Source organism: Pyxicephalus adspersus, chromosome 7 (assembly GCF_032062135.1).
Source record: "Pyxicephalus adspersus chromosome 7, UCB_Pads_2.0, whole genome shotgun sequence".
Classification (NCBI taxonomy): domain Eukaryota; kingdom Metazoa; phylum Chordata; class Amphibia; order Anura; family Pyxicephalidae; genus Pyxicephalus; species Pyxicephalus adspersus.
This window is the reverse complement of record NC_092864.1, coordinates 34,217,940-34,232,954: the sequence shown is the minus strand read 5'-3', so window position 1 is coordinate 34,232,954 and position 15,015 is coordinate 34,217,940. Positions and strand designations below refer to the sequence as shown.

At 39.5% G+C, this 15,015-nt stretch overlaps 1 protein-coding gene across 13 annotated transcripts in view; it reads right to left on the bottom strand.

The window, feature by feature from the left end:
• Positions 1–15,015, bottom strand: part of R3HDM1 (R3H domain containing 1) — a 107,760-nt gene that overhangs the window by 62,534 nt on the left and 30,211 nt on the right. The window contains exon 2 of one of the 13 annotated variants that reach the window (XM_072418096.1): positions 1,067–1,111. The exons of 11 other annotated variants lie outside the window; for them this stretch is intronic. The gene's annotated coding sequence lies outside the window, so the exon portion shown is untranslated. Of the gene's footprint in view, positions 1–82; positions 260–1,066; positions 1,112–15,015 lie in introns of those variants that run through there. One more of the 13 variants, XM_072418095.1, reaches the window with a different exon arrangement.

Below are 15,015 nucleotides of genomic sequence, written 5' to 3'. Positions count from 1 at the left end.
GTCATCTAAAATAGTATATTTTAAGAGGAAAAAATATTTAGCTGGTAATGTGGGAATTGCTTGCAGTAAGCAAGTCACATACCTGAACCATTCCGGTATCGAGCTTCATTGCACCAAATTACAGAAGATGTGCTTTCCATAGCATCTACACAATTACTATGAATTGCTCTTTGAAAGAGCGATTATTGCAAGCCTACACTTAGCCGAGGTTGTAGGCACCTGGCAGACAGTCTGCTAAGGCACATACAGGAGCTGCAAGTGAAGCCCACAAACACACAGCTGCCCACAGTGACATCAGTGCAGCACAGCCAGTAACAGAGCAGCACAACTCAAAACACGTCTCAGGCTAAATTCAGATCTTCATTAGCAATTCGACAGCAGATGATGTAAAGAAAAAAAATAAATAAATAAAAATGTGTGAACGTGTGAAAGTGCCAAGGAAAGGGGCTGCAATTTTTATCATTAACTATAGTTTGCACAGCAAGAGGGGGGAAAAAATGTTTGTTTCCCCCATTACAATCTAACATTTATAATTGGAGAGCATTAAAAAAAAAAAAACTATTTTAATGCCTTTTATAATTCTTTTTTTCAGATCACATTGACCACATTTTGGTATTAATCCCTATTTAGATCATTATGATCAGTTACCACAATCACAATCGTATACCACAATCTTATGTGCAAGGCTTTGGGAGAAATAAATATAAGGATTGTCTTTTGACGGGTAAGCTTAGATACTTGTACAGAAAAAAAGGTATTCACTGATATTACTGCACAAACAGCAAGACGTTAATGACCAATCTGTTCCCTCACTAGCCCAGAGATCTTGTATTTTCCATATGCTGAGGTATCTTTATGATCTGTAAATTTAAATGGCAGACTATTGGTCTGCTACAAAGGGATGTTAAGATTAATTTTTGTTAATGGGAACAACATATATAAATGAAGGAGTTTGGGTGCTGTGTTATATGAGTTTTATTCTATAGAGTCATATAGAGGAAAAATAAATAGGAGTATTGGAAAGGATTTAAAGACTGATTACATATATGAAAAATAATAAACCCACCCGTTTCAGGGATCAGGCTCCACGTCTTCACCAAGGCTTAGATTGCTGTGTGAGAGGGAAAGAGAAGACTGAATCTGAATAACCTTTCCAAGATTGGTAATTAGTGAAACGGCACCAGCTGCTATTCACCTGAAGGGCCCTGTATTATGTAGGATGGCACCATCTTATCTGACCCATACCCAATAGTTATATCTGACTTCAGGTATTCAATATTGTAGGAATTACCCTCCCTCTTTACACAAAGCAGCCCTCCATTGAAAAAGGAGCTGAGTATGTACGAAGGAAAGCCCATTGGCTTCCAGTTTTCTTTAAGGCATACACAATTAGACGCAGGCAAGAAAGCTACAGTAAAGGTACACTTGGTTATTGGCCGAATTTCCAATTTTTTTCTCCCAATTAATCCAGAATCAACTACAATTCAGTATTAACTATCGAATGTTTTTACAGCAGCAATGGTGGGAAAGAAGGAAAAAAAATTCCAGATTTTGGGTGGAAGCGATATTTAGAGATTGTAGACACTAATGAGCCAGACCCTCATACCCATGACATCTACACAGGTTTTGTATTATAACAATGCGTATCCAATTATATCCCCTATCACAGAGCATTGAAGAACATGTTGGCATTCTATAAAATAGGGTAATAATGCAACGGTGGAAATCTCTGTCGTCACTGGGGTCATCTATTTTCTGATCATCGAGATGCCTAAGCAACTTAAACATTACTGAACAAAATAGAAAATCATACCGAAATCTGGTGATAGAAACACTGCAGGTGACTTCAGGGATGAAAGGACGACCACTTTAACACAGATTTTTGTTTCAAGTGTTAGGTAATGCAATACAATTATACCCTGGCTGGTTTACACCATTTACCCCCTTAACCAGCTTAAGCAGTTTTTCGCTTCCAACAGGTTTGCCCTATGTCAGACGTTATCGTTTGATGTTCTGCAACCAATGGTGAGTGGCAGGATGTGGCTATGAGGGTTCTGCAGAGCCCGTAGAGCCAGAGCCTCGTCCAGAGCCTGATGTACTGTGTAGGTTGACCATTTGTAAGAGTTACAGGGTACAAGAGTCATTTGAAAAGAGAAAATAAATAGCATTTGCATACAGGAAGTTGTGGGTTATTCCTGCATCAAATGCAAGTGACCGACTTTTCTTCAGTCCAATAAAGTAAACCCATAAGTATACAGTAATGATTGGGGGGAGTTGACTACTAGCATGGTAAAGCCTTATTGTGTGGATGTTAGTACGCAGGACTAGGCATTATTAGGCAAAGTGCATCTGCATGCATACATCTCTACATAACGCCTACAACTTACACTGAAACTATGATCGAAAGACTCAAAATCCAATTGATTCAAGCGGTGGATCAAGGACAATAAGCCTGGTGAAGAAGGGGCAAATTGACGTTGGACTTTCTCCAACCAAGCAGCAAAGTGGTTCTGACTTACTGAGAAGATCAGTATGCAGTGGAAACAGACTTAGCATCTTTGATGCCTATACTAAAGTACAAGACCAAAAAGGTATGGCTGGAGTTCAGCTTTAAGCACACCCATGTTCTTTCCCAAGACATTAGGATAACATTATTAAACAGCTCAGTGCCCAGTGCTGAGAAAATTACTTATCCAGAAATCTGAAAGGCTGTCCAAAATTCACACGTATTTTGGCATTACCGGCACACCGCCTGCAGTCAGCAAAGGATGGGGCTGATTACTAGATTATAACCCAAACAAATCTATTGATTAGACAAGATGGCTCATATCAACAATATATTAACATTTCATGCTACACTAATCAGATTGCAGAGACAAAGAACTGTCACATTCCACATCCAATTTAGATTTAATTCAAGCAAACAGCTACAGTACAAGGAGAGCCATAATAACAAGGGTGGAAAAGAACAACAGGCTAAGGGTAGCACTGGTAAAAGATGCAAGTGATAATTTGACAGATACATGGACATCTGGTTACAATGGACAGCAGATACACTCTCCTCAATAAACAGAACATAGGAATATAGATTTGTAAAAGCTACACTTTTTTTTTAATTTAATGTACTCTTTAAAGCCACTCTATGTACATACTTAAATTGACTTGGTGCTGCTATACAGGGATTTGTAGGTGGCCGATCATACCAAAGGGTTCGGAGCCAATAAATATGTTGTGTGCAAAAACAAAAGGGTGTAGAAAGAAGGAGGTGCAAAGGAGGGAGCAACCCAGATTTAATAGTTGCAGAAAAAAGGAAGTGTCAAGGCTTCAAGGAAAAAAATACAAAAACTAATGACTTACATATGTAGTGTTCTCCCCAGCCCTCTTTCAGCTGGGCGCACCATCTGGCTTTTTTCAATACCCACCCGGCTGTTTTTGGGTGATTACTGAAAAGTTGGGTCACAATACAGGGGCTGCCACCTGCTCCCACAGCTTTTCCCTTATCCCATCTTAAAATAATCTGGGAAAAATACTGCATATAAGACATGGATGAATACCAAAAGTTGCTTTTATATATTTGCCTGCAGTTCTCATAATATACCCGTTGCCCGTCAAAAAGTAAGGAAGCATTGCTACTTTATTGTTTTAAAGAATACAGTACACTTCCATTATGGCAAAGCTACAATTCCATATTGGTCTAAAATGACCAATCGAAGAGCATTTTGAAAACCGTGCGAGTCATACCCGATGACCCTCAATGAACTGCAGAAATATCAACCAGCCACATTTGGATTAGAATCCTAATAATATTCAGCTTTAATAGGCTGAAGAAATACATTGGGTATGTTTTTCTAATCTTTACAGATTTGTAGCTTATACTTGTTCTCTTAGGAGTCTTTTAGATCAATAAACCATCCTAAAGTATTACAGTAGAATAGCCCACTGTGAGCATCTTAAAAGAATGCAAAATCTTCTGGAGGAGGTCTTCCTAAAGTAAACAATGTGTGCTACCGAAACCTTTGTCTTCTTATTATGTCTAATAAATGTAATGCAATTTTACATGCAGAGGGAGACAGTCCTGCTGGATGTGCTTCACCGCTCCTTCTTTTAATGCAAGTAAAAGATTCTGAGGACAAATCAATCAACATGTCCAAAGTCTTATCACAGCAGTTAAACTGAACGCTTTAATAACATGCTGCATTTATAAAGCTACAGTGCAATTTTTCAAAAAACTTTCTGCCATGGAAAAATCTAGTCAGTGACACTTCCTAGGCTGGGAATAAATTATCGGTTTGCTGCAGGAAAGAAGAAGCCATTTCTAAATCTTCTTTCTCTCTAGTGACCAGACAATATTGTAAGTACGTCACAAGAGAACTATAATCCCTTCAACATAAATTTCTGAAAGTAACACAGGTACATTACTTTACAAGCATGAAAACACTGATGGGTCCTTACTATTCACTACAATAACAGAATATGAAAACAGTGGCATGCAAAATAATAAAGTGTCACAACCCAACAATGAAAATGGGTTTACTGGAAACTGCTTTAAAATCGCCCATGGTTACCTTACATTACAGCATTTGCAAATGAAGCCTTGGGACTCCTCCTACAACAGCAAGCATTATGACAATGCATTAAGGATAGCAGAGGAAGGAGCTTGGAAATCCCACTAAAGGATGAATATGTCCATCAGTGTTCCCCTACAAAAGAAAGCACTTGTTTTTAGGTGACCCCCCTAAAGTATCCCAGAACAAATCACAGCAAAAATCAACTGTAGCTAACATGGTTGGCACCAAAGTTGAGGAACACGGCATAATAATAAAGTCCATGCAAGCAGCACAATAACCGTAAAAATGCACAAGACATGATCTCAGCTCATTACCCTAATTAAACCGATCCAAGAAGAGGAGGAGGATTCAGTTCATTAGTATTTAAATGATAACTGGAAGATCTATGTAATAACCCTAATATGTACTCTTCTGTGCTTCTTATCTCTGCAGCAAAACAGGGCAGCCAGAAAAAGCTTAGGGAAAGCAGCGTAGAGGACAAAAACCCAAGCGTCAACTGCAGTAACCAAGCCGAAACAATCTGATTTCACCTATTTCAAGCAAAATCAGAATCATAGTATTTTGGTGGCAAGAGGCCTCGTAATTCAAAGTATGGAAGCAAAATTACCCAACCATGACTTTTTGACCTTCCATAAGGATTATGTTAAAAACCATCCTCTCACACATGAACCAATTATCCTTAAAGGAATTGTCCATGGTGCATTCTTGCCTAATCACTCTTTAGGAATATAAAGACAGAAAAGAGCTGGGGATTTTTTGCAGCAATTCAAAATATATTGTAAACAACATTGGTGAAGAATCACAATTCATATTTGTGTATAACACAGTACATCATAGTGGTCTATCCTATTAAATATTCCATGGGATATAGGACCAATAGACTAAACATAGTAATCTCTAATCGCAAAATACACATAGGTCCCACAACCCGACACGCGTCGCCAATAGTCTTCCTCTGGGCCTATGGAGAATGTTTAACCAATGGAGGTCTGAGGGATTTTTCTGGGTAGAAGAAAGGGAATTTCCTTATTAAACAGGGTGCAAAGTGCCCAGTTAAAGCTGTACGAATAAATTCAAGAAGGACATATGGTGGTCACACAGACCGCAGTGAAAGGAAAATAAATTCTATATTTATAATCGCGATCAACCTAAAAACCATACGCGTAGTAATATGCGAGCATGCTTTACCAAAACAGCTCTGACCTGTTGAGGGATGGACTCTGCAAGACCACTAAGAGTACCCTGTGGTATCTGACATCAAAATGTTGGAAAAAGACCCTTCAAGTAACAATACCTCCTCCGACCAACCTTCTTAAACTGCATCCTGCTGCTATCTCTTTACAAAACACATGCATGCCGTCATGAACTAAAATGAAAGGGCGATTTTGCAGACCAGAGCACGTTCTTCTATTGTTTCAAAGTCCACATCTAATGCTCACCTGCCTATTGTAGAAGCACTAAAGTATGGACATGGGTCAGCAAAAGTTATCCAGTTCTCCTCCCTTGGATCATTTTGGAAGCTACTAACCACTGCAAAACAATACCTGTTGATTTAGACCTATCATTATAATTTGGGCCCTTGTCAAAGTCCAATATATCCCACCCCTTGACCCGTGCCATTGTAATAGAAGATATAAGGACACAAAGATTCCTATTGACAGTCATTGAAGCAGATATAGAAATTACAGCTGTCACGTAAATAATTCCTATGCAGAATGAGTTTCAGTTTCTTTCAATTTCTATTAAAGTTCCCTTTAATCTTTTTTTAAATAAACTGCTCATAAATACATGCACACCACTGTAGTCTGTAAAACAATCTATAACTAAAATGACCAAAAATTAAACAGGCAAAATGCCTGGATGATGGGCTGGACTTTGGGAACTCTTTAAACAAGGTTGGCAAGCCATCAGTTGGTCAGCAGGGGAATACTTACAAGAATAGAAGCACTGCTGCACTTATGTTCAGAATAGCATTTCTAATGAAATGCATCTAGGAAAAGCCAACACATTATGGTGGGTGGTGTCAGAAGTCACCCTTTTTCATGGCTGAAAGATGAAAAGGAAATGGCAAAAAGAAATTGACCAAAAACAGGGATGGGTGAACAATAAAATTAATTAAAACAGATAACAAAAACAGTTACATCACCCAAGCCTGACCAATAAATATGCCCGATGATGGCAGGAAGGACAAAGTTGGTGGCCCACCGCCACATAATTTTTGTTTGGTACACCCGTTCACACTAAACTGGCTTACATAAACTGGAGCAAAAAAAAAAAAAAAAAAAAAGGATAATATTTTAACAAAAACCTGTCACCAGAGAGAACAGCATAGCCGTCGTTAACCATACAAAAGTGATAGTTGCCTAGCTAGAAGTCGTAATAGCTGGATTTCTCCACAGCCTCACCACTATGGCCAAATGCAAGGCTGTCCTGACAGGCAAGGCTCTGGCACCTCCTGGTAGCATCAATTTTATACATATTCCTACTGGCCAGTGAAGTTGCCCATCATAGCAACGAGGCATAAGGAAAGAGTAACACAAGGTAACAAAGCTATGACACTACAAAAAAAACGGGGGATTAGAGCAGCCCAACAATCGGCACCAAGATGGTTTTGGAGGGCACTGCACCCTGTGCAAGTCAACCCAATTTTAAAACTTCTAAAATGTCTTCAGGAGCACAGATCCATCATAACAGATACAGATTTCATCTAAAAAACAACATTTATAACAAAACATAAAAGCTTTGAAGATGTTCCTATGACTTTATAAGCCCGTTAAGCCACTTGTCTACGAGGTACTACAAGTCCCAGGACACGTAGGCTTGTATCCGTTTAGCTGCAGAAAGGCCACCAGCTGCGCCAACGCAGTAAGTTTTAAGCATTTCCAGGATTTCAGTTCCATGCAGTACGAGTCGTAAGATTTGCAGCTGACCCTGATAATCACAGGTTTTCAGGCGCTGTTAAAAGGCACACGTGAACAGAATGCAGAGACAGAGCCGCTTGGCAGTCTACAAGTTTATTGCCAAGTAAATGTGTGTTTAGTTGAGCAATAAGATCTAATAGCAAAACTGTCCGTACTGCTCTAATTCACTGTATTCCCTCTGGATCTCTCGCTTCTTCCCTCAACTTTTTTTTTGATTAACATTTTCTTGCTCAATTCTTTTCAGCACACAGAACCGGGAAGCCTTTAGACCTTTCAAAGCCAGAAAGGCCTTCACTAGTCTGATTCAGCGTGATACTAGGAACAATATTAAGAGTAAAAAAAAAAAAAAAAACAGACCGGGCTTTTCCACATGAAAGCACAGCCCATTATTCAGCCTTGTTCACTGTACTTAAAAGAAAAGGATAAATTTAAGTTTTCATTCCATTCCTGACACCGCTGTGATATCTACATCTGTGGCCTCAATAGCATGCGGTCACAGATAGAAGAACGTGTCCAAAAACAGAAAAGATGGCAATGCTTTTATAACCTGAGGAGACTAAACAAGCTTCAAGCAACCAGATTTTGGGTTTCAGCCCCACCTATAAAGCTCCCCTCCCCTCCTAGCCCTATACTAGGACACAGTAAAAGTACATTGATTTTAAATAAAACGTGCATGTAAAAAAAACTATCAAGCAATGTTGTCTTATTCACTACCTTTTGGCCTGTTTATTACACCACCAGTGCTCAACCCAGAAATTTTTTTAAGCCAGGTGGGAAGAAATTTTAGGTGGGTGGCAGCCCCTGTATTGTGACCAAACTCTTTGGTAACCACCAAAAACAGCCAGGTGGGTGCTACAAGGGGCTGGGTGGTGCGCCCAGCTAAAAGTGCCTGGGGAGAACCCTGCACCACGGAAACATTTTGAGACATCTTTTAGCCAACTCACAAATTCAGAGCTGTCCTATGCACACTTTCTGTGTTATGTCAAAACTATGGATCAGCTCTCTTTCCCTACGTTAGGGAACTGGGAGAGTAAAGGGGTCTAAAAAAAGTTGCAAGAGAAAACTGAGCATGGCCGACACTTGGTTTACAAAAATGCATTGTGTACGCCACAACAAGACTTCGAAGTAGAAGCATTCTTGCTGATTACGAAAGGTTGTTTCTAGAATCATCTGACTGCACAGGCTTTACATTTGATAAAACAGGTAAAAAGATCAATGCATTGCAGAGGTGTACTGTATATGCTTCTTTGCCCTGAAACAAACGTTCAACTATTGTCACTAGAAATGATCTTTCATGGCAAAAGAATGACAGATGAACGGGCGCTGTATATATTCTAGTGCTATTCTAGTCTATAGAGAGAGGAGGGGGGACAACAAGCGAGCGGCACCCTGCTGTGCTCTCCTCCCTTGTATTGTATTGCAGATGTTCATGGATCCATCAGGATAGATCTATGAATGACATTGGGAGACCTTTACGACGAGAATCATCTGACGTGCGTACAAAAAAAAAAAAAAAAACAGCTAAAAATACAAAAAGTTTACATCATGGAACAAAAATAGTTTTACAGCAAATATTTTGGTAGTTGGTCATTCTTATAAGTACCATATCACTGATCTGCTGCGTTTCCAGGATGGTGACAATACTATATATTTCTGCATCACCCAATAAACCTGATCCACTATATTTATCTATCCTCTATATTTCTTTTTATATACCGGTACATTTTTGGTTTGCTATGTGAATACTGTTTGATAAGGAAATAAATGCATCCTGCATACAAGTCCTGCTCTTTTCACAGAATCTATGGATCAATCCAACATTTTATTTTTTTTCCTTGTAACCTCTGGTTATTCTTTAAATCACATCCTTTTGTTTAAATTGCCAAGGTTTGTGATAGGTTTACTTTAATTATACACATTTTATCACACACCCACAGCCTCCCCTCACAACCCCAATCTCATGTTCTGCTATGGCAGGCACAGAAATAACACTTTTATTAATATGTATTCTATTTCTGTTACATGTATTCAACCCACCAGCTCAAACACTTCATATTTAAACACTCAGAGACGTATTTTTCCTGGCCAGCTGCTCTTCTGACAAGAGTTTTCCCTTTTCTACCATTTGGTAAACGGCAACATATTTGCTTGTTCCAAACAAGTAGATCCGCAGCCTTTATGGTGCGCTGTGAGAGGAGCATTAAACTACGATGATGGATTTTATGGAATGCTGCCCAAAGCAACCATATTTTATCTTTTACTTTCTAACCTCCCTCTGACAAAAGAATAGCTTGAAAGCAATTGGTTGGTATGAGCCCCGGTTCACCTTTCTTTAGTCTACCTTTGCATTTAGATTATGGAACACAAAATTTAAAATTGTGTATTCAAATACTGCTCACGGCTTTTTATTATAATACCATATAGTGCTGAAGTTCATAGGGGTCTATTGATAAATAAGTATATCTAAAAACAACATTCTCTGTTGGAGAATCAATTACGGTCATTGAAACATAAGGACCTGTTATTTTTTATAAATATATCACCATTAAGCTGGTACAACTGGTAAAGTGTCACTAAACACTACCAATGAAATCAAATATTACTTCCCTTCAGTAGTCATCACAATACTTTTCAATAGTAATTGAATTGTAAAGAAAGAAAAATAGGTAAATACGAAAATCCTGCTCTTCCTATTTTTAGAGTATTGGGCTATTGGGTATTAGGCTCTCCGTGGCCCTGGGCCTGGTTCCCACCTTAAAAATGGGGTTGTCATGCGTTATACCTAAACGCACAGGCTAGCTGTCCATTGATATGGTGACCCTTATTCATTACATTGAATGGGGGTGAACACAAAAATGGACAGAAATACGTGCAGCAATGCATTGTAAAAAAGCACTGTGGTGCAATGCATATTTGGAAAAAACAGATATTGCTCTCTATGTCATGTCTGATGTCCTTAGTATTGCATACGATGTGCAGCGACCATCAATCGATCAAGATCTGATTTTATTAGCTTGTTTCTGGTGAAGACAAAAAAAATTCTAATAATGAGGTTTGTCCACCACCAAATATGTGAACTTAGGACTGCAGGATTCAGCCCAACCAAAGCATTGGGAAATCCAGGACCAAAAAAAAAAAAAAACTCTAAGATTTCAAGAAAAGAATTTGTTTTCTCTATCTTACTAATCAACCCAACACAGTCCTGCCAGCCACAGTGCCAAACATGCACGTACACAAACACGCACTAAAAATGCAGGCTGGAAAAACAAACCATGCACCAATTAGCTCGTATTTTATGGTAAGTTGGGTCACCATAAAGAAGGGAGTTAGCAGATGACAGAACCAACAAGGTTAATAGCCTAGGCTTCAGATAACAAACGGCTCTCTAATGTGTAAGCTTCATGTAGTATTATTTTGCTCATGTTTTATTTAAATTATTTTTTAGCATGTAGATGAAAGGGAGGATGGAAGATGGAACCAAGCAGGGCAAAATATATGTAAATTAAGCTTAAGTGTCAACCCACACAGAGATGCAGTTGCATTACTGCATCTGTGTGCTTTAACCCTAGCTATCTCTAACTGCAAGGTGTAGCTAAACTCAAGGCTCACTGACAGTACTGTAACTGCATTCATCTGTAAGGAAAGGCTCAATGCATTTAACATTTACTGGCCCTTGGTACACAGCTGTAAGCTAAAAACAAATGGAACCTGTCAGAATATGACTTAAGCTGAACATCCTGGGAAACAGTTAATAGAATACACAATACAATTTGACAGCAGGTTAGCTGTTGATAGCGCATAGACCTGCAAAACATCACTGCTTTTTAGGAACTTCCATTGTGTGCTCCCATAGACCAGCGAGCCATCTGCAGGTGTTGGGATGGTGTTGGATCAAAGCCAATATCTGCATACAGAGAGTGCTGCATGTTCAGGATTTCCAGGAGTGTGCAGTTATTTTTTAATTAGTCAAGAATCTGTCCTTCCTCACACAAAGCCAGGCAAGGTATGTTTACAAATCCAGTCTATCGAGAGAGAAAGGTCTCCATATCATTTCCAGCACGTACAAAGCCACAGCACTTCCAGAGGTTGCAGCTTTGACACGTCCGGGAAATCTTCCTTCACTCACTTATGTTTCAAATTAAGCAGAATAGTGGACCTGACAGTGGAGTGTCAGCCAAGAAAAACACAATTGCCTTCCATCTCTAGTACTCAGGAGCTTGTCACAGGGCAGGTACGCAGCACATCCCAGATGGAGCTCAGAGTGTCTCAGTCACTTAGAATAGATTACCTGGAGCTCTGCTTAAAGCACAGAGCTGGAATGAACTTGCTAATGACTGCAGTAATCCAAGCTGAAGAACAGCGGGAATGTAGTGCTGCTGGCTGAGCAGAGTATGCTTACCGAAACGAGTACTCGCTGCAATACTACAAACCCTACAGTGCTCAACCCAGAAATTTTTTTAAGCTGGTTGGGAAGAAATTGTAGGTGGGTGGTAGCCCCTGTATTGTGACCAAACTCTTTGGTAACCACCCAAAAACAGCCGGGTGGGTGCTGAAAAGTGACGGGTGGAGCACCCAGCTAAAAGGGCCTGGGGAGAACCCTGCCCTAAATACAACAGTATGTAACGGTCTGGGAATCCTGGCTGTCATAGAAGAGAAATGATATTTATAAAAAGTGGACAAATCTGCTAAAACATTTGGCAGCAATCAGCCTGAAAAGCACCAATTATAGTTTGAACGTAAATCTGCAACTAGCAAATAAAAATTTCAGGCCAATACCCATGTTTGCAGGATATTGAATGAGAGTCAGTTTAAAGAAACATTCTTTGCCAAACTTTTAAGACAAAGTTTCCAGATGTGATCAGGTTATAGAATAATTTCTCAACACATTACCAGTTTACAAAACTGTGCCCCAGTGTATTCCTTAGACAGTTATTATTCTAGAGCTGGGCAATGCCACACTTTTTGCTCACAAAGCACAGATTGGGTAAAGCTTGATGTTAAGCATACGCTGCACATGAAACCAACATGGCCATCATGTGTCTCGGTTCTCTGCATAAATCAGCAGTTTAGGACAGAAAGAGGGTACTGACTTGTCAAACCCCCCCCCCCCCCCAAAAAAAAATGTAAATCAGTAAAAATGCCATTTTATCTGCTTAGGTTGCTAGTCTTCGAGAAAGGCAGGAGTGCATTTTAAACAGATGACAGGAAGGAGCTTTAGGCTTGGGTCAGTTTTGAGATATACCCAGTCTTCTCCCCAGATATTTTTTTTTAAACTGTATGTGAAGAAGCTGTAGATGGGTGGTGGACCCTGTTTTAAGTCCCGACTTTTAAGTCACCAAACAAAAACAGCAGGGTGGTTATTGAAAAGTGCTGAGTGGTGGACCCAGCTAAAAGGGGCTGGGGGAACTCTGGCTTCAAGCAGGTTTCACATTCCCCAAGACTTACATGGAAATGTAAAATCTGTCTGAAGCTACGAAAACCAAACGGGAAGTCCATTATGATATATTTTTAGCTGTCTGAAAACTGATTGCATCTAAAAGATTGGGCTTGGAATCTCTAACATATGCCATTGTTATAAAGACTTATTTTAAAGAGATGTTCTATACAAATACATCCTTGTTAGACACCAACAAAACCCAAAAGAACCAATTGGAAGATTCATCTTCTATTCCTGTTCAGTTAGCTCACTATAGGATTTAGCCAACTGGATTTTTTGCAAATTATTTTGCCCAAACTTATTAAAAAAAAATAATCTTTGCTCTGCACAATACACTGCTTCTGGAATGTAGAACCAGAAGGTAGCAAACATTTTTATTTCAGTATTGTAGAAAGAATTACATACAAATTAGAATTACATCCCCAAACATGAAATCACCATAGCTGCTCCCAAATGTCTGTTCTTACAGGATATTTAGACTTTTCAAAGCCTGCATATTGGTAAACTTAAAATTCAATTTGGCCAATTTGAGGAGTGCCCCCTGCAATGTCCTGCAAGTCCAGCTGACCGGCCAATGATGCGCACCTTTCCCAAATCTATATAATGCAGTACATCAGAAAAATCCGTACATTACTGAAGGACAATACAACACATGCCAATTTCAGAATCTAAATGGTTGCTGAAAAGCTGCATCACATGGAGATTACTATAACAGAATTTCTCAAGGACTCCCATGAAAAAAAAATATTCCCACCAGAATTTCCAATCTGTGACATGCTCCTTTCTTGAAATCTCCAAAGTAACAACTGGTAGCAAATAACTGAAGGTCTTCATGAAGGTGCCTTTTGCAGCTGGATTCCTCAGTTCCTCTTGGAATCCTTCCTGGATTCCTCAATTCCTCTTTTTTAAGCTGGATGGGAAGAAATTGTAGGTGACCTGACTGTTCAGTAACCACCCTGGAACAGCCGGGCGGTCACTGAAAAGTGCCGGGTGGTGCACCAGACTAAGAGGGGTTGGAGAGAATAACGACCTTGATGACAACCTGCATCATTCCATTCTACATAGAAATGCATAAACCTGCATTGTGATTTAAGCAACTAGTACCAAAGAAAAAGTTTAGCAGAATTTAAATTTTGTTTACAGAGAATCTGTTATGAAGGAAACTGTGCCCAAGAAAAAGTAAGCAATGGACCATACAGAGAGGCAACACAGCCATTCACCGTAGTGTTACTTGAATAGAATATATATTACATAAGGATGCAGTAGGCAACCCTATAAACCCTAAGCCATCTTTCTTACTTACACACACTTACTTACAGAATAGATGATGGCTTACTCAATGTATTGTCATTCACTTTGGTTCACTGCTAAATAATTTTTGCTGGATAGTATTCAGTGTTACAAATGCACTTAGATTTATTGCTTCCTCAAATGGATGCTCTAGCTGGAAAAGCTTTCCGACCACTAACGCCTGCCCTGACCTACCATATCCCACCTTTACTCTCTGCAGACTCCTAGATATGGAGAACCACAGGGCCAACTGAGAACCAAAGGACATTCGAAACCTATAAAAGTATATGAAAAAAAAAAAAATCAGTGCATCTGGTTCTGGATCTTCTCATGCCGGAGGATGGGCAGAAAATCAATAGCCCTGTATAAGCGCCAAGGGCTTCCCTTCCTTGCTCCTGGCAGCTGAATAGATCTGCTGGAGAACCAAGGAAAAGTTAGTGGCGCCAGTAAGGTGGAGGAATTAAAGCAAACCAGTTGCTTAACCTGCAGACAAAAAAGCCTTGCAAATTTGCAGAGGTGCAACTGCATCCATCTCTTGCACTTTGTCAATAGGGAGAAAACAGCAATCAGAAACTGGTTTTCTAACGTGTTCGAATACTATTGCTCGAGAGGTTTAGCTGGTTATGTCTGCAGGTATCTCAAAGACATTAAATTCTCACCTAATTCAAAATCCGTGGGTTGTCATCTAATGCCTATAGGCATCTTTGGACTGCCAGGCCAAGAACTGCCAAGATGTCAAGTTAGATTGATGCATTTCTGCATCCAGCGTAAGAAACTCAGGTCAGAAGATTCCAATACA